Genomic DNA, 18,545 nt, shown 5'->3' on the forward strand with positions numbered 1-18,545 from the left:
TATTACCTTTTTTTGTCTAGAACTGAGTGCACTGGCACTTCAAAAACGGTTTTATTGCGTTAGCTACAGGATTGGAGCAGCTAAGTGTGGGAAAACTACTACTTCAGGGTTCATTGGGCGGCTTTTAACACCTCACTATCAGAAGATTCTGAAGTTAACCAAGTTAGGACTACTGTGAACACATCGTAATAGAGATTCTCTTAATTGAGGTACTTTGGGTGGTCAGATTAACAAACAGGAAAGAAATAGTTTTATTTGTGCGTTTAAATCAGCATTCATCCATTTGTATTTGATTTCCGTACAAAGAAGATAGAAACATACAGTGTGGGTGGCATTCTATGCACCCAGACCTCAGCTGAAAGCAGTAAAGCAAATAATACTGAAAGTGGACTCACTACTCTGCTCCAGCCATTTTTCCCTGCTCTATATGCGCTCTAGTCTTCAAAGCAGAAGTGAAAAACTCTAGGTTTCACTTTTAAGTCTGCAGAATGTGCAAAATAAAGTGAGATAAAATGGATTGGTTTAAGGTTACTTCTCTGCAGCTCCATTTTTTGGGATTGATAAGCAGATTACTGTAGGATGCACAGCAGAACTTTGAGAACAGTGGAGGGCAATGCAGATAAAAGTGGAGTGTCAACTTTGTATTTTGTTTTTTTGCTGTGTTGGGATACATAGACTTGGTTCTTAGCATGATAAATTTATGAATGTATATTAAATCTTACACTGCCTTTTATCAGAAAGAAAACAAAGATGAAGTTATAATCTTTATTTGAAATTAATAGTACTTTGCTTAAAAAATAGTTTATAGTACTTTGCTTAAAAAATAGTTTATCACCTGCTTTGCAGATTCTTTGCTCTGAAAGACTGGTGCCAACAGCACCTTCATACGTCCTTCCAGCTCTCTCAACTGGAAATGAATAGTTAACATCCCAATGGAAAAAAAAAAAAAGATTCTTTCCATTTTGCAGTTTTGACTTTAAAGACCCTTTCTAGGCAGATCCAGCAGTCCCAAGCAAAGTTTTGAGCTGTTTCTGTAGAAGGACATACTGCTAGTGTTGAAAAAGAGAATCCTTTCTTCAGCTACTGAAAACTTTGCACCAAGTGCATGTTGGCTTGGGGGTCATTTGCTCCCTAAATACTCAGATAAAAACATTTGTTACAGTTCTAGGGGAAGAAGTTTAATCTCTGTTACTAATCTCAATATTTAAAATATTAAGAAAATAGTTAGAAAAAGTTGATGCTCTACCAAGGTGTATCGCTTTGTGTATTACAGTTGTAGCTAATCTGTTCTTGAATATTGGCGGATAGCACTTCAGACATTTCCTACAGTGAAGCTTATTTCCCTTATTATTGTGTTTTTCTCTTTACATTTTTCCAGTAAATGTAGTGCTATGAAAAGTAACAGCTTTACAGAATTTGCGACTGAAGCCTGTAGTAAGCAGAGCAGGTGTAGCACTGGCAGCAAGTTCCTCCATGCTATGACAAGACTGTGTATATGTAACTGCATGTGTGCATGTGGGAAATAACAGTGTTACTGTCTCTATCTTAATCATTGCTTATAAAATAAAAATCGCCTACTGCCAAGTGTAGGACACTTTTGGAAGGAAAGCTACATAGTGTTACTTGAGCATTATGGTCTCAACAGCTGTCACTTAGTTCTTACATGTGAAACGTAATCTTGGCTGGTTACCTAAAACTGAAACCATTTATCCCATTACTAATAGTCAAATTCATGCATGTCTCAGCAGTTTTCCTAATATCTGGCCAAACTGTTCCTTTGCTACTATGCACTGATCATTTCTTTCCTGATACGGGATAATTTTCTTCCTTTGTTGTTTTATATGTGTTTTGAGGTTTGGCTGAAATAAAAAAAAAATAGCCTGGAAGTTTGCCATAATAACCCTATTTTCATAAAAGACCTAACTAGGGGAAAGATGAGAAGACTTACTTTCTTAGAGAAGGTTAAAGATGAGAGTAAAAGTTATTGGGAGGATTTTACGTACTTAAAGATACTGTTCTATTACTGACTGATGCATCAGAAGGAGGGAGGTACCAGGCTGCAAGGTGTTGCGGTCTGTTACAGTTCAAGAGCTGCTTTCCCACGCTGAATCTTCACTGGCAGTTGAGTTTGCACTGGTTTGAGTATACCACACGGGCGTTGAGCAATGACTGCTGAAGAACCAGGTATCCACACTCAGATAGGGTGCCTTTGGTGACTTCCTGGGCACAGCTTCAGTACTGGTTCTTCCACAAGGAGAAGAACCACTTTGTTGTCATACCACTTCTCCTCTAAGCAAATTCTTATAAAAAAGAACCCTTCCTACACACTAAATCACAAATGGAGATGCACTAAGAAATAGTGTTGGGACATAAATGGTGAAATTTTGGGTTTTGTCCTCATTCACGGGTGTGATTTATTCTATGCATATTATTGATGGCAGCATTACAAAATTATTTTCTGACAAAGATACATTGTTTCTGACAACTTTCTGGGAGTTACCTGCTTCCTCGGAAAAATCTATGGTTCTGTTCTTGGTCTGTGTTTTATGAATAGCAGACAGCTGAATCGATGAGTACAATCTGACACCAGCAGGGATGGTTGTAGCTTGTAATTGCCATAAAATTGCTTGCATCCAGTTTATTATTCCCATCTTCCAAACTCCACCCTGCACACTTGTTTAGTTCACCTGTTACAGTTTGGGTTTTGTATTACGACCTCTTGGGGAACGCTTTGTCATTCATTCTGTATTTGTAAAATTTGCAGCACTTCAGTATTCTGGCTGATTTGGCTTCCAGTCTCTATGGAGATAAGTAATAAATAATAGCTTTCATTTTAGATGGTTTTGTCTGAACCTTTACTGTGTTTCTATGCCAGTGCAAAACCAAAACAATTCTTCTGCAGTTTTAATAGAACATTTGTCCAAAGACCAACACTGGAAGTAAAACATGATTCCAGATAGACAACAGTATGAATGAAAAAGTAACAAATCTAACTCATATTTTTGTCACTCACGTGAAGCTTCAGTGAGGGAGACCATGAATACCACCAAGAGCAAAATTAAGCCCTAAGAAAAATGAGACTTCAGGTTTTTTTTAACATAGTTCAGCAGGAAGAATCTTACAGGAATTCTCAAATGTGATGAACTTCTGTAAGGGACAGATTGGTTGTCATTTTCATAGTATCTTCTGGTCCTTCTTACAAATAAACAAACAAAAAAATTGTGATTTTCTTATGTAGCCGAAACAGCCTGAGCAGCGGTTTGTTCAATTTTGGACTTGGAATCACACACTTCTTTTTGTACCTGAGCTATCCTGGTTCCCTTTGCAGAGATGTAGAATTAGGGACTGCTTACATGGATTATAGACAGATGAAATTGTTACAACTGACTTCTTCCATGGGGAACCAAATGCTGTGGTAATAGCTTGATGACAGAGAGGCAATTTATCTTCACTTTGTAATTACAAGGGTGATTTCACTTTGGCACTGTATCAGAATATGGGAAATATATGGATTTTCAATGTAGTGTTACCAGGTACCTTTATATGAATTTCTATTTGCAGTGGTCTTTAAAAGTATTAATGTTCATTGTTTAGTTTTTCAGGACTAATATAATTGTTCTGTATCAGTTTCAGTCAGTACTAATGAATTCCATTTTACCAGACAAAGCAAGAAAGTACCCAATTTAGTTTGCAACAACTGTGAGCTAGTAGTTGTGTGGTCATATAGATGATTTTATGACTGTTTGTGTGACAGTAACATATATTTCCTAGTGGCTGCAGCTGACAAACTAATTTGCAGAAGTAGAATAGCTGAGATTTCTCTTTAGAACTATAAAATGGAACATTCTAATATGCATTATCATTTACATTTTTAAAACCAGTTTCTACCATCATATAAGAAATCAAAGTATTTCTTTTCTGAATACAAATATGTATTCAGACAGATAGTGTGGATTTATGAGAACACACTTGGATTAATTCTTATGTTTTCAGCTGCTTATTAACATTTTATTTTTGTTTTCAGTCACTTTAAAATTAGGATAATGTATGTAAATAAGAGCTTTTATAAAAAAAACCAAACCTAATATAAGACAAGAACTGTAGCTTTGACTGAGCATCCTAACCCATGAAAAAGTTCTTGTTAAGGAACAATCTCAGTGTCCAGTCTTGGCATTCTCCTAATCACTGCATTTTTCATTGTCTGTGGATTTGTGATGTGGAAAGGAAGTACCTGCAGATTGAAATTACTTGTATGGTCGTAAGTCCTATTTTAGCTTTGTCAGTACAGTGATAGCACTTACTGCTCTTGATCAATAGCAGGCCTTGGTACATAAACGCAGCTCTCCAAGACTTAACACTGAGTCTGCTTAGCAGTTGCTGATGTAATAATACAACGTAAAACTTAATAGCATGACCTATAACAAGACATTAATTTCCTGAATCTGAAGTTGTACTTGGAAGGAAGAAAAAGCACTGGAGTTGCTTTCAATAGCAGAAGAATGCATTGTGTTTCCTAGTTCTGGTTCTTTTTAAAAATACGGGTAAAATATTACCGCCTTACTAATTTAATTTGGATTGGAAAGTGTGTTTATTAGATTATTCCAGTATGTGTCCAAAGTCCCTGAAAGAGAAATTATCACTTTTCTTTGGGATGTAAAATGCACCAGGGTTATGTGTTTACGTAAGTTTCTTAGACAGAATTTTTCAGATGACTTTTTGCATTGTGTTACATCTATTAAAATCTTTGTGTACTAACAAGGCACATTACAGTAATAGAATACAAAAAAAAATATTCTGAGGATAGATTTCAGTGCTAGTTAGTACTGATCAGATCTGACAGACAGATAAATTCTCTCCGCCGCAAAAAGAGTAGTTGATCTTGAGATAAAAGTCTTGAGTGATTCTTAAAGAAGCATCGCCACTAATTAAAGCAAGTGAAATTATATTTATTTCCTCCCTCAAGAAGAAGAATGGAATATGTCAGAAAACAGGCTCTTGATTAATTTCCTAGTGAGAACACAGTTCTTTTTTTCAGATGGAAGATCAGCTCTTAAACAGACAATGTGTGGATTGAATGAAGTTAAAAATCATAGAATCATAAAGTAATTCAGGGTGAAAAAGACCTTTAAGATCATTGAGTCCAACCATAAGCCTAACACTGCCAAGTTTCTTTCTTCCATGGTTTTATAAAATTGTTACTTACTTTTTTGAAGAATCATCAGTACTAGCTGCAGAGACAGAAGACCCTTTGTATGATATGATATTTTGACTAACTACTCTTGGTTGATTCTGGCTGTGGAATTTCCCTGCATTCAAAGTGATTTTGAAGAGCTGCTTAATCAAACCAATATTTTTCAGCTTTCCATCTTAACTCTTTGAGTTTATCATAGATAAAGTAAATTTTCATGCTTTCATCCCAAATACATATTTACCACAATTTACAAGTGTTTTGTGCGGACAGTGATGACAGAATGCAAATGGATTTATTTGAAATAATGTACTCAGTGACAGTTGTTGCCTCACGCAGACAAGTGTTTATAATCTACCATTGATGTGTAACTTGCTGACAATTTAGAACGTAAATTTACATGGGTTTAGTCTACAATTCAAAATTTCCATTAATTGCAGAGGAGCTTTTCCAGTGAATTCAGTGTGAAGCTGGATGAAACCAGTGACAAATTTGTAACAGGCGCTTTTCTATAATGTCTGGCTTCTCAAGGTATAATAGCTCTTATTACATCAACTGATACAATAGGAAAAAACACACAAACTAGGCCCTTTGTCAGGTCTCAAAGAATTAACCTTGAACTAAGGGTGTGATTTCAGAAGACACCTATACGTACTATTGAACTGGGGAACACTATTGAACTGCTATTGAACAAGGGAAGTGCTGCTTCTATCTCTTATGCTGTTTGAGCCCTGGCAGTCATTGAACTTGAAAATAAAGTTTAACTAAGCCATCAAGAAACAACAAGTTTTCTGTTGGTCTGGTGTGTTAAATGGACTTAAAGATGGATCAACAAGCTCCAGAGTGGTGCTTCCCTTTTTTGGTGCAACTGATCCATTAGATCAGCTCTGCTGTTCAGTTAAGTGTGGATTTAAGGACAAGTTGGGAATAGCTGCTTTGATTTTATTGTAATTATGGCAATCAAATAGCTAATTTGAGGCGGAAGTGTGGTTATCACCTGGAAAACAAAGTGGATATTAGCATAGGGAGAGAATGTAAGGTAGTGCTTCATCATGGGCAGAAAAAAACCAGATCATTACCACTAGAAAACTGAAGGCTTTAGCTGGTGTGTCACCATGCAGTAGAGGTAGTATCTCTAGTAAGTCTTATCATTTTTCATAGCTAGAAGATCTGTGAACCCTTGTTTCCAGGTTTAACTTGATGATCAGGACTGAGAAGTGGAATTTTCTTAAAAACTTTCTCATGGAATTCATTCTGGCACCTAGAAGTCTTGCTAATATGTGTAATTACGTTGACAGAAGAGCAGCGTGAACAGAGCAGTGTACATTAAGAAAGTGGTTCTCTAATATTTATTTAAGGTAATCTCTGGTCTTTCTTGGATACTTAGTGGGCTCCTGCACTGAAGTGGATTTTGTGTCACATGGACGTGAGTTCCTGGAGCAGATTTGATGTTGTCTGGTTCTGGACTATTAGGGGCAAACTCTGCATCTGACTTCTTTCTTGGCAGTGGAGAACCCTTCCCACTTCCCCCATCTAGCTGGCCTATACCTAGATTTCTCAAGCACTCTGATACATAAAGAATATTTGCAAAGATTTGCTGAACATTGGACCTTTGGATTCACATTTTCTATCTTTTTTAGGGGTAATATGTGATAACATTGACAGGTAGCGTGCTGACTGAAATTTCCTATAATTCCTACAAGTGATGATAGCTGCTCATCATGTCATTTTTACTGTATGTTTTCAAAGGAAGCATCTTGGGTCTCATGTATCCAAGGTAGTATCCATAAAAACACAAATAATTTAGAACTTTACCCTTAGCTGAACATAACTACTGTAACTTAAACCTGAGTTGATCCATTTGACTCTAGGCCAATATTGAATATGCATGTAGATAGAGAAAAGCCTAACCACAAGTACTGCTTGTACTTACCATAGTTAAGTTACCACAGACCATGCCTTGAATTGCTTATAAAATTGCCAGTTATTAAATAATTCCAAGAACAAGATTAGGGAAAAGTTGTCATTTTGCCTAGTAAAACAATTTTTGTAACCTTTTCATTAAAGCCAGGACTTCAAATTTGGCTTAATTATTGTCTTTGTATTATGAATGTATTTTTTCCTGTCTTCTGAAAATAGAGTAGTGTTTGATCAAAGTATAAGCCTTTGAAAAAAAGTATCTAAGTTTATATATGTTCTTAGAAGAGGCTGGTGAGAGTTTGCCAGCGACATTTTCCAAAGACGGCATCTGCAGCCAAGTGCTCGAGTGGAACTTTCCCTGTCATTGTTTCTCCTTGAATCCCAGTGTGGACTCTGATACAAGTATTAAAAAGGAGGAGTTTAGCTCTGTTTTGACTGTTAGAGGCACAGACATCACAAAGGAGAAAGAAGAGGTGACTGCTTTGCAAAGGAGTGAGAATGGCAAGTGGCGTCTGTTTGCAACTATCAGCAGACAAAGGCAGTTAGAAAACCATTAGGAGGGTCTAAGCACAGGGAAATGAGGAGGTGCATGTTGAGTGATCTGGAAAGGTCTCCTGCTCAGGGGAGGGTAGGAGGCCTAAACCCAGTAGAGAACATACTTCCTAAGCCTCTTCTTTCCTCTGCTATCAGCAAATAGCAGAGAGAACAACGGGTAAAGAACGTCTCTCCCTTCAGTGCTTGCTGGATTGGTATTCATACATTTGAGGTCTGTTTGGTGGGTGGAGAATTCAAACTGCTGACAATTTACACTGCACAGAGTCATACTGACTCTGCAGTAGAAATCCTGTATTTTGGGCATAGTTAAGTATAAAAGTTAGATTGTTCTCATATAGCTCTTTTAAGGCTAAAGGACTAAAATGTTAGGACGTTTCTTGTTTTAGGCTGTTGGTGTGACCATTATGTATCCATTGTAGTGCTCTTCAATTCTGTTCTTAAAAGGCTTTCTCCCCAGCAACCCCTTATTCACTGCACAGCTGTAAATTGTTTGGGGATTTATCAGTAAAGGAGTTTTCTGCAGTAGACGGTAGAATGGGCGCAGAGGAATGCAGAAAGACAGGGAATAGTCTCAGCTTAGGGAAGTTGAATGCCACCTTGGAGGACTAGTTTCTGTCCATCTTGGATGCTAGATGACTCTTTCATGTTGGGTAGGTAACATACATCAGGAATTCACAGATGGGCATTCATTTTTTAACATTTGTGAAACACATGTAACCAAATTTGCCAGTGTTCTGACATTGCCAGGACAGCTAAAATCACGTGAAACTGAGCTGTTTACTGTCTGAGTGTCTTGAAAAATTGAACTTGCATCGAGTGTATGGAACTAAAGAGTACTTGTGACAGTTTGGACCTAGACTTCTGTGTCTTCTGTTTCCATATCTGTAAATTATGGCTAGCAGTGTTTTGTTGTTGAATAGGTGTATTGGGTCTGGCTGAGCCCCATAGCAGCCCTTCGAGCGCTGTGCTCTGTTTTGGTAGCTACAAAAGTGTTGATAACACACCAGTGTTACGGCTGCTGCTGAGCGGTGCTTGCACAGCATCAAGGTTGTCTCTCCAGCATTATCCCCCTCACCAGTAGGCTGGGGGTGGGCAAAATCTAGGGAGGGGATGCAGCCAGGACAGCTGACCCAAACTGACTGAAAGGATATTCCATACCAGATGATGTCTGCTCAGATATATAAGCTACAAGAAAGGAGGAGGAAGGGGGGGCATTTGTGATCAACAGTGTTTGTCTTCTGGAGCAACCACTCCTTATACTGAAGCCGTGCTTCCCAGGCAGTAGCCAAACATTGCCTGCTAATGGGAAGTAGAGAATAACATCTTCTGTTTTCCTTTACTTCTTTGCGTGCAACCTTTGCTATTGCTTTATTAAACTGCCTTTATCTTGACCCACAAGTTTTTTCCATCTTACTTTCTATCCCCCAGTTCTGCTGAGGAAGGGAGTAATAGAGTGGTTTGGTGGGCACCTGGCAACCAGCCAAAGTCAACCCACCACAATAGGTTGTGAAGAAGATCATTTTTTTTACTATTTGAGGAGCATTAAGTACTGGAGTAATGAGTGGGTATGTTTGTGTGATACCAAAGACCCAGGAGTAAAATAAAAAAAGCACAGCTGTCTTTTATACTAGGTTGTTTGATAGGAAATATACATTCATAGTATTGAAACTGGTATTAGAGTTCACACATGCAAAGGCACAGATTTTTTTTTCTTCAACTCTTTTGGAGTCTGTAATTTTTACCGAAGTCGTACTACTCTTGGAAGGCCCCATCTAGATAGAGAGTTCTGTTGAGTTTAGTTTCATGGAGATGTACAAGGGATTGGTTTTGCCTGAAGGTTGTGTATTTAGCTAAAGAAATATAATAGACAAATTGGGTTCAGGGAGAGGCACTAATTATACAGGTACAGTTTTCCATAACGTACTTGGGTATACTGCTTGGAGGTACAAAGATGCAATTTTATTTTCTAAACTAAATATGCACTGGGGCATGTCCATGGCATTTTAAGCAGGTGTAAGCTCCTGCTGCCAGAGCTTGAAGAAACTGAGAAAATATCTGCCTATGGTTAGTGTAATATCAAGACAGAGTATATTAGATGTGGCTCAGTGCCATGGTAACACCAGAATATGGTTTCTAGTCAGCTTACAACACAGACATATCTTGCTGCTAGTCAGCCAGCTTGCAAATTTTCTTATAATTAAAACAAATAAGATTCATTAAAAATACTTTATTAAAACAAACAATCTTGTTTTTAGGAAGCTGTGACAGTGATCTTAACGGAGGAGTTCTGAATATAGTATTTGCAGGAAGACAGGCAGAGTTTAGGAAAGAACTAGTGTGACCGTAGAACAATAAAGACTGCAATACTTAAACTTGGACAATACAGAACCTTCTCTTCTTTTATACCTCAGTGAGTGGGATGTTACCGATCCTGCTTATTGGAGTGGGTGAGATTTACCTTGTTCATGGCAATAAACCTACACATTCCTTGAAAGTGGTGATTAGTAGTTAAATGTTGATTCCTGTGCTTTCCTACCAGTAAAAAAAGTGTGAAGATTGCCAAGTTCATCCTATATTGGTAAGTGTCTCAAGAGCTTGTGCTGCAGATAGGTCAGAGTAGATCAGACAGCTTAGTGTGGTGTTGCTCTAAAAGTAAAATGTTGGCATTAATGTTTATGACTATGCAGTCAACTGACAGGAGTGTTACATGACGTGTTACAGTACATCCCATATGTTAATTTAGCTGCTAAACTATAGTAACTTTTCTTTTTAATCACTCATTTCTATGTATCTTGTGGGCTGCACAATGTTTAAGCAGTGGCTAAAAATCCCAATACTCCATCACTGCTCATTTTATCATGTTATCATGAGCAACACTCACTTGGAAATCACCAGCTCTGCATGCATCAGTCCCTGGACCTGTACCAAATACAGGAAAGCAGTGATTCCTTATAAGCTATACAGCTAAACAGGGTAGGCAAGTACAACTGCTGACTGTGCAGTTGCTGCTCTTGTCTCACTATATACCAAAATGAATCAGTGTGGTATACCCAGAAACAGAGCATCGAGCAGGAGCTCCAGAACTTTTTTTGGGTGCTACTAAAATAGAAAGAAAACTCTGTGATAGAATAGTGCTCTAGCAGCTTGTACTTCTTTTGGACCATGCATAGATGCAGGAGGAGATATTTAGGCTGTATTCCTTTTCTAGAGGAAAGGCAGCAGATCAGATCTTTGCGGGATACCAGTTTGAAGTACCTTCATAGGAGTCCCCTGCAGGAGTGAACTGCATTGCAATTACATGCACAATAGAGTACTGGGCTTAATGACTGAGAGTCTTTTTCAAAGTTGTTTTCCTGTGAGCAAGTAGGTGCTAAATATTTTCAGTTTGGGGGACTGGAGTTCCTGTCTATGTAAACATATGTTTGCAGTCTTGATTTTTAGGTCTTATGCTTGTGCTTTTCTCTGCAACGCTTCTGTTTATGAGCTAGCAATGTTTTGTATTCAGGGATTTATTTTTTCATTGTCTTTCTTTTTTTCTTTCTTTCTTTGCATGTTCCTGCTTATGTCACGAGTAGAAGGAACTGATCAAAACTCCAGGTAGAAGATAAATTCCAGAATAAGAAGAAAATCACAGAAGGATTGTGGAGAAGAATCTGGAGTACAAGTTCTGGTATGAAATTCTAAATATTTTCCTTGGAATTCAGGTCACTGTCTGCTCTGGAAGACAAACCTCGCTTAGTATAGAGTATAGCATGTAAAATAGTTCCACTGAGTGTGCTGGCTGGGCAAAGATTACTTTTTACCAGAAAGACTATGTTTAAATGGGTTCAGATTAGCATAGTTCCTACTCTGTTATACATGGTATCCACTAAGATATTTTTCATGCTTTATCCAAATGTTGAAGTGCCTTATATGTAAGAAAACTTGTTTGTATGAAAACTAGCTACAAAGTCAGGTCAACTTTCTAGTGCTAGATTTTTTTGCCACTGTTAAAAATGTTTTGAGTATGATTTTTATCCTTCTTCAGGTATCAGAAGGAAAACCATATGTAAACACTCTTGAAAGGCATTCTTCCATCTCCACAGTTTGAAGTCAAATGACAATTCATGTCTTTAATACTGAAGATGTTGAAATCCTGCACGCATTTAAATAATGCTTTATCAGTATTCACCTACAGAATACCTTGGTCTGTTTCTGACTCCATATCTCCACTAAAGGCACTGGAAAGCATTCCCGCTAATTTAAGGGGCTACAATTTGAATCCTTTATACTTATTGCAGAAATTGTGAATTTAGATCTGTGAATTTACACAAAGTAATAAATATTTTTCCCCTTGAAATCAGATTATGTTTAAAACCCTAGAAAGCTTATTTAAATTTAGGAAACCTTAATTGCTCTTTTTTCACTTCTGTAGCAATAAATTTGCTTTTTTTGACCAGTAAGTATTTCCAGAATTTGGCTATGTAAAAGCTTGTCAGGGTAAAACCAGGTATACTTGCATTACAAGTTGACTGGCTGGAATCAGTCACCTAATCCTAGAGAAAATGGCTTATTTTTAGTCTTATGTAGATGGGTTTGCTGGTACAATTTCAAAAGCTTTCTCTTTGTGCTTTCTCTTTGTAAGGGCAAGACAGAACACTGGAAAGTCACCATGTATGTTTTCTAGGCCCGTATCATAGGTGCTGTTATATAAAAAAAAAACATTTAGTGCCCACTGAACTGAAATTCAAGTGATGATCTCACTGTTGCTAAGTACCAACTTCAGCTGGTATAAAATGTTGCAGCTAGGAGTTTGTAAGTTCTGTGTTCAGCGTGACCAGAAGGAAGGACAGGGAGCAGAGAGAGGAGAAGCTCATTACAAAAGTAGTTTAACTAGATGACGCAAAACTTTGAATAAGGACCAGTACATCAGCAGAAATGAAATGGAGATATAATCTAGCAATATTTTTAAGGTAATATAATCATGATTTCCCTACAGTAGGCATTTGATTCAAATGTTAGACTACAGTACAGCTTAACTGAATCAAAGGAGTACCACAAAGGAGATGGAAGCCAAAGAATGCATGTAGTGAGTGTAGGCATTTGTATCCTACCAACTCTTTCTTTGCTTGAAACTGCAGAAATAAGTATGCAGTATTTTAGGTGTTCATGAGGGCAACAGCAGAAGAAAACCCATGGGGGTAATTCTAAAATTGATATATTCCATATAAATGTAATTAAGCTCCCTGAAATTAGATGAGTTCAAATAGAAGTCTCATACACTTCCATGGGCATATTCCAGATCTGAGGTCTGAGATAATAAAATAGAAGAATAGGATAAATAGCAAAAGAGGAATCACTGTGTAGAAACTATTTGTAGATTCTATTTACAGAGTGCCTTATTCACCCCTCACAAAGCACAGATTTCTAAAAGAGTTTTGAAGGGTTGTGGTATAATCAGCTGCCGATGTCAAGTGGAGACAAAGGAGTGAAGGTAGTCTTGGGTGAATGGGCAAGGGGAATATCAAGCAGTTGTCAAATTACATTGCTTCTGTGGTTGTTAATCCTGTAGTCCCTACTCAAATACTGAACTTGGTTCTGGCAATTGCACTTCAGGGAGGATGCAGAAAAATTGAAAAGGGTAGAAGACCTAAAAGAATGATACAGGACTTGGGACACATTCTTTATCATGAAAGACCGGAGGCACAGTTTAGTAAAAGTAAAGCAAAGGTGACACTTCCAGCCAGTAATCAAGCCATTCCTGAATATTGTCTTTGGTAAACTAAATGGAAACATTTGAGATAAAGTAACTGATATTAAAACCCACATTGTTCAGTCTTTCAGATCAAAGGAAAAGTAAATGATTGTAGCTTAGCAAATGAGGTAATAAAACCCAGACTAATTCAGACTATAATTAAGGATTTTTTATTATTATTATTTTACTAATTGGAAGCATTAATGATTGTGGTAGATTCCTCAGCGCTGGTAATCTTGAAAATTAAGGAGGATGATTTAGTCAGACTAATCCATTGAACTTCAGGTGGGAATTAGTAAGTCCTATGGTTTGTGGGTTTTTTTAATGCAGCTCAGACTAGGTGATCACAGTGATCTCTTTTGACTTAATATGTATTACAGTAAAGGTTGTGCAGTCAGTCTTTACTGTAACATTTGGATGTTTAATTATACAAAGCCCTGGCAGAGAATGTTCTGCACACGATTACCTGAAAATCTCCAGAATTCAGATTGCTAATTCCATAAAAGCAGAATAGAGGGACATGTATATCAAGAAGGCAGTAAGATGCTATTAGACAGATGAGACATTTTTGAGAACACCATATCTTGTGTAGTTTGTCAGCACTTTATAAAGGCATGCCAGGGTCCCTTGTAAAATATCGGGCTATTTAAATTTTAAATCATCTTTTATCTTCCTTCATAGCTGGTAGTATTCAAAAAGTGCGTGGAAAGTAAAGCAACAGCTAGCCCTGTAGCTTTGCAAAATATAGCCCCTGGATATAAGGGAGAGCTATGCACTGTATTTGCATAGCATGTTGGTCTCCAAGTAGGTTAAGTATCTGCTTGGCCATTTGGTTTCTGTAAAAATACTGTTCCTTATTTGTTCTGTGTTAAGTCTTTTAAAATGTGTTGTTTTAACAACTGATAAAAGCAAGCTAGCTAAGTTGAGGAATGGTCCAAGGTCAGCATTCCAGAGGAGTTTTTTTCTGAAAGAAGAAAGCCAGACTTGAATGAACATCTCATATTTATTTTGCAAATAATAAGATTAGAGAAAATAAATATTGTGTGGAAGTGTATGCCCTAGCTTCCCTAAGGTAACAGTAACACAAGGATGTGTGTTGTGTAAGTAGAACTAACAGATGCTTAGGAATCCTAAGAAGTCAGGTTTCCTGTCTCAGGCTTCTTCTCTTCTTTTTGGCAGATTTTTTTCATACCACTGGTAGAAAATAAGTATTTTATTATAATTGATAAATGTCCTTGTTAATAACTACATTGTCATCCTTGTACCCTATTCCAGTGGTGTGCAAGAGCGAACTTTGCCTCAGATGTACAGTAATCTTTAAGCCCCCTGTAAGAGATACACAGCAGTATGCTTCAGTGTTCACAGCATTTTTCATATGTGTGACTGATGGAGAGAGTCGAAGAGTCAGAAGCCACAGGTTCAACCCCCCCTAAAGTCAGTAGAGAGATTTGCTGCAACAACTTCTGATTTATAGCCTGTACGTTTTGATTTCTGTTTTACCCACAAAATTTCTGGATGAAAATCTACTGCAAAGAGGTTGTTTTTTAATTTTTGTTGTAATACAGCATTTTCATGCTCAGTGAGAGAACATTAAAAATATTGGGTAATACAAATGGTGCTTTACTATGAGTGCAGTAAAAGTAACAAGTATCAGTGAGGTGGCACCCAAAAATACTGTCATTTATATCTAGTATATTCCCATTCTAAAAAAAAAAGTCAGTATCTTCATAGAAATATCTATCTGTTATGAAATCATGTCATTATTCTGTATGGCATCTTACATTGTGTTTCTTGCCATATTAATTAAACGTCTTCCAGCAGTGTATTAAACAATGTGCCTAACATCTGTCACATGCTTTTAACACGTCCTCTCCCCAAGGAGAAAAGCGTGTGCAGTAGGTGGCCATATTTTGGTAGACTTTTTGTGTTTATTTTGGGGCAAGTATGTTGAAAGCCTTTCTGCTGACAACACAAAATCAATGTATGATGTTACACAAAGTTACTCCTATATAGCTGATTAACCTACAGACAAACTACAGACTGAGCTGAATGCTGCCTGGGTAAGTAGTTAATCTGGTAACCAGCCCACTCCCATATTCTCTCTGTTGCTCAGAGGTGCTGGTCATGTCATACAATGCACATCTGTATCTGGCCATGGAGAAATGGGACAGCACACGTGTGGTTGTAACACAGATACAGGCTTAGTCATGTCACAGGTGTGTATGAATCCTCAATACCTACTCACATATCACCGGACAACACAGCAGAAAGGTTGGACTAATTTTGATTACATTATTTTTGTGGCTTAACTCTGGTAGGCAGCTAAGCATCACAAGCTGCTTGCTTACTCCCTGCCCCAACCACCAATGGGATGGGGGAAGAGTAAAGGAAGCAAATGTGGGGTTGAGGTAAAAGAAAATAATTGCTTAATAAGTGAAGGATAAGTGGAAGATGAGAGAAAGGAAAGAAAACAAAAAGTGAAGCAAAGGCAATCACTCTACCTCCCACAGGCAGACTGACACCCAGACAGTTCCCAAGCAAAAATATGTAACCTCCCTAAACCCTCCTCTTTTCCCTTTTTATGGCTGAGCATGGTGTTATATGGCATGGAATATCTCTTTGGTTAGTTCAGGTTATCTGCCTGGTTGTGTCCTCTCCCAACTTACTGCACCCCACTCAGTCTTCATTGTGAAAGAGGGAAGGTCTTGATGCTGTGCAAACACTGTTCAGCAATAGCTGGAACATTAGTGTGTTATCAGGATTGTTTTGGTCACAAATGTAAAAACACGGCACTGTATGAGCTGCTCTGAAGAAAGGCAGATGTCCTAGCCAGGCCCAGGTACAATTATTTAGCAGGATGACTTAAAGAGCATTTGAGACTTACATGATTGGCCTTAATGATCTTAAAGGTCTTTTTGAACCTAAGCAATTCTATGATTCTGAGTCTATAAAAAGCTATAGATAGCATTGGAATAACAAAATCTTTGACAGGAAAGAAGAAGACAGTCTTTTATAGATAAACTTAGTGCTTTTGAACACATTTTATAGTTCTTATGGTAGAGCAGATGATGAATATTTCTAACCCAGACTGAGAAGGGAATCCACACATCAAAGATATTTAAGGTACATACTTACGCAGTGTGTCCCACTGAAGCAGTGTGTCCCGCTGAAGTTGCTCAACACTTGAATGAATTGAAAAATAAGAATTTAAGTTTGTCTTGGACACAAATCTGTACTTAGGTCAGTAAGTGTTCTGTTTCATTCCTTTTACTGCAGAAGACAGGCTACTTACACAGTTGTGTGCATTGCATAATGCTCAGCTTTCTCAAACTAGAGTGTTTATTTTCTTGTGCAGGAGTCTTTTGGATGTTTTGCCTAAATGTCTTATGTTTCCACCTACTCCTGTCTAACATAATGCATTCCTTTTATAGAGAAATGAGATCTGAAAGACCATATTTGGCATTAGTCTCTAGTGAAACTGAAATTTTTGCTGGAATCTACTAAGGGTTTTGCAGGTTTACTAGCAGTGCTGTTTTGGGAATAGAGCAAAAAGGTTGCTGTTATTTTTGTTGACATGGAGTCTGTAGGGATGTAAGCAGTCCAGCATTCCCCATGTGAGCAGTTTTATTTCCACATGATGTTTGAATATTGCGTGAAAACTTCATTCTTTCCTCATGTCTGCTCACGTGTCATTAGTAATAAATAGTCACTGACTCCACTGTGGGGTTCACTCTAATGCTTATAAAGTACAGAAGTACTTTTAGACAGAGTAGAAGGTACTTATAGTATCTAACCATCCTGGGTTTGGGAGGCGTGAGAAAGGAACTAGAAGGAAGAATGGAAATGTGGCATTTTCATATGTGCAGTTTCTGCCTGTGCAGTGGTCATCACAACCTAACGAAAGAGAGCAAAGCATCCATGGTATTATAATGCAATCTTTGTAGCTTCAAGACTAAGAGGTGTAATAGAGCAGTAGACCAGAGGACCACTTCAGTACTTAATAGCATCCACATGCTTCCAGCACATTTTTTTAATATATAATGTAGTGCTGGAATTTTCTCACAGGATGCTTACAGGAGTTAGGAGGAATGACACTTTGTTCTCCCAGAGTTATCAATGCACTGTGGACACTGGTGGTATCCTGTATTTGACAATTTTCCTCCTAGTTATTGGGAGATTGTGGTACTTGTGCATGTGTGGAACAAGAGTAGTTTACAAGTACACTTCTAACCATGCTGCAAAGAGTGCAATGATGGAGACGTTACCCTTAAACCTCTCTGCAGAGCATAATACGTGTGTGTGCTTGAAACTGTAATAATATTTTTTTTATTTGCCACCAAAAATACTTTCAGTTAATTACAAATACAAAGTGAGACAGTATTTCTGTTTCAATGATTGTTAATATTAACTGCGCTTCGGAAATGAGTGTAACTGCATTTTTATTTCCTTTTTAGTAATGAATGTGTAGCTGTAAAACACTCTATCAGTACTAGATCTGTATTAACCAATAACCTCTTCATCACAGCAGAGGTAAAAGTACATTTACATAGAGACATAAAAATAATTTGTTTCAGGAAGTCATGGAGGTATTGTGTGGGATTAGGCTCTGTAAACAGCCATATCCCCGTTCATGAGATGTTTGTTAACATGAAAAAGCAAGAAGAGTTGATGGGTCTGATTCTTTATCATCATAAGTAATCACTTGCTCTTGCTTAAAAATGAATGCAAAAATGCAATTAAAACACAGTGTTCTGTTTCACTCCCATTTTGTAAGTGTATAAAATTATATATCTATAAATACAAAGACACATACTATATAAGGTATGAAATTCTGAAGAATCCAGCTTTTTATCTTCAAATATTTTAGTTTGAAAAATGTTATACTTGCCTCCATATGCTGAAAATTTGAGACTTAACTTGTAATTCCTTACCAATTCTGTTCTAAAACTTAACTGCAGGTATCATAATTATTTTCAGGAGCCTAGTACCAATAGCAATATGAGGCAATATGTAGGTTAAGTGTTCAGTATGGCTTTTTTCTTTTTTTTTTAAAAAATAAAATCTGTCACCTCAGAGATTAGCTGTCTGATTTAAATGCATGTCGAATGAACATTCAGATGAAGAATGATGTTGTGATTAACACATGAT

General features: G+C 37.4%; 1 protein-coding gene across 5 annotated transcripts in view; it reads left to right on the forward strand.

The window, feature by feature from the left end:
* Nucleotides 1–18,545, forward strand: part of PCGF5 (polycomb group ring finger 5) — a 100,506-nt gene that overhangs the window by 31,671 nt on the left and 50,290 nt on the right. For 3 of the 5 annotated variants that reach the window (XM_005238923.4, XM_055799896.1, XM_055799930.1), the window contains exon 2: nucleotides 11,239–11,333. The gene's annotated coding sequence lies outside the window, so the exon portion shown is untranslated. Of the gene's footprint in view, nucleotides 1–11,235; nucleotides 11,334–18,545 lie in introns of all 5 variants that reach the window. The other 2 variants (XM_027788866.2, XM_055799902.1) reach the window with 1 other exon arrangement.

The sequence above is a fragment of the Falco peregrinus genome, chromosome 1, assembly GCF_023634155.1.
Source record: "Falco peregrinus isolate bFalPer1 chromosome 1, bFalPer1.pri, whole genome shotgun sequence".
NCBI classification, from domain to species: domain Eukaryota; kingdom Metazoa; phylum Chordata; class Aves; order Falconiformes; family Falconidae; genus Falco; species Falco peregrinus.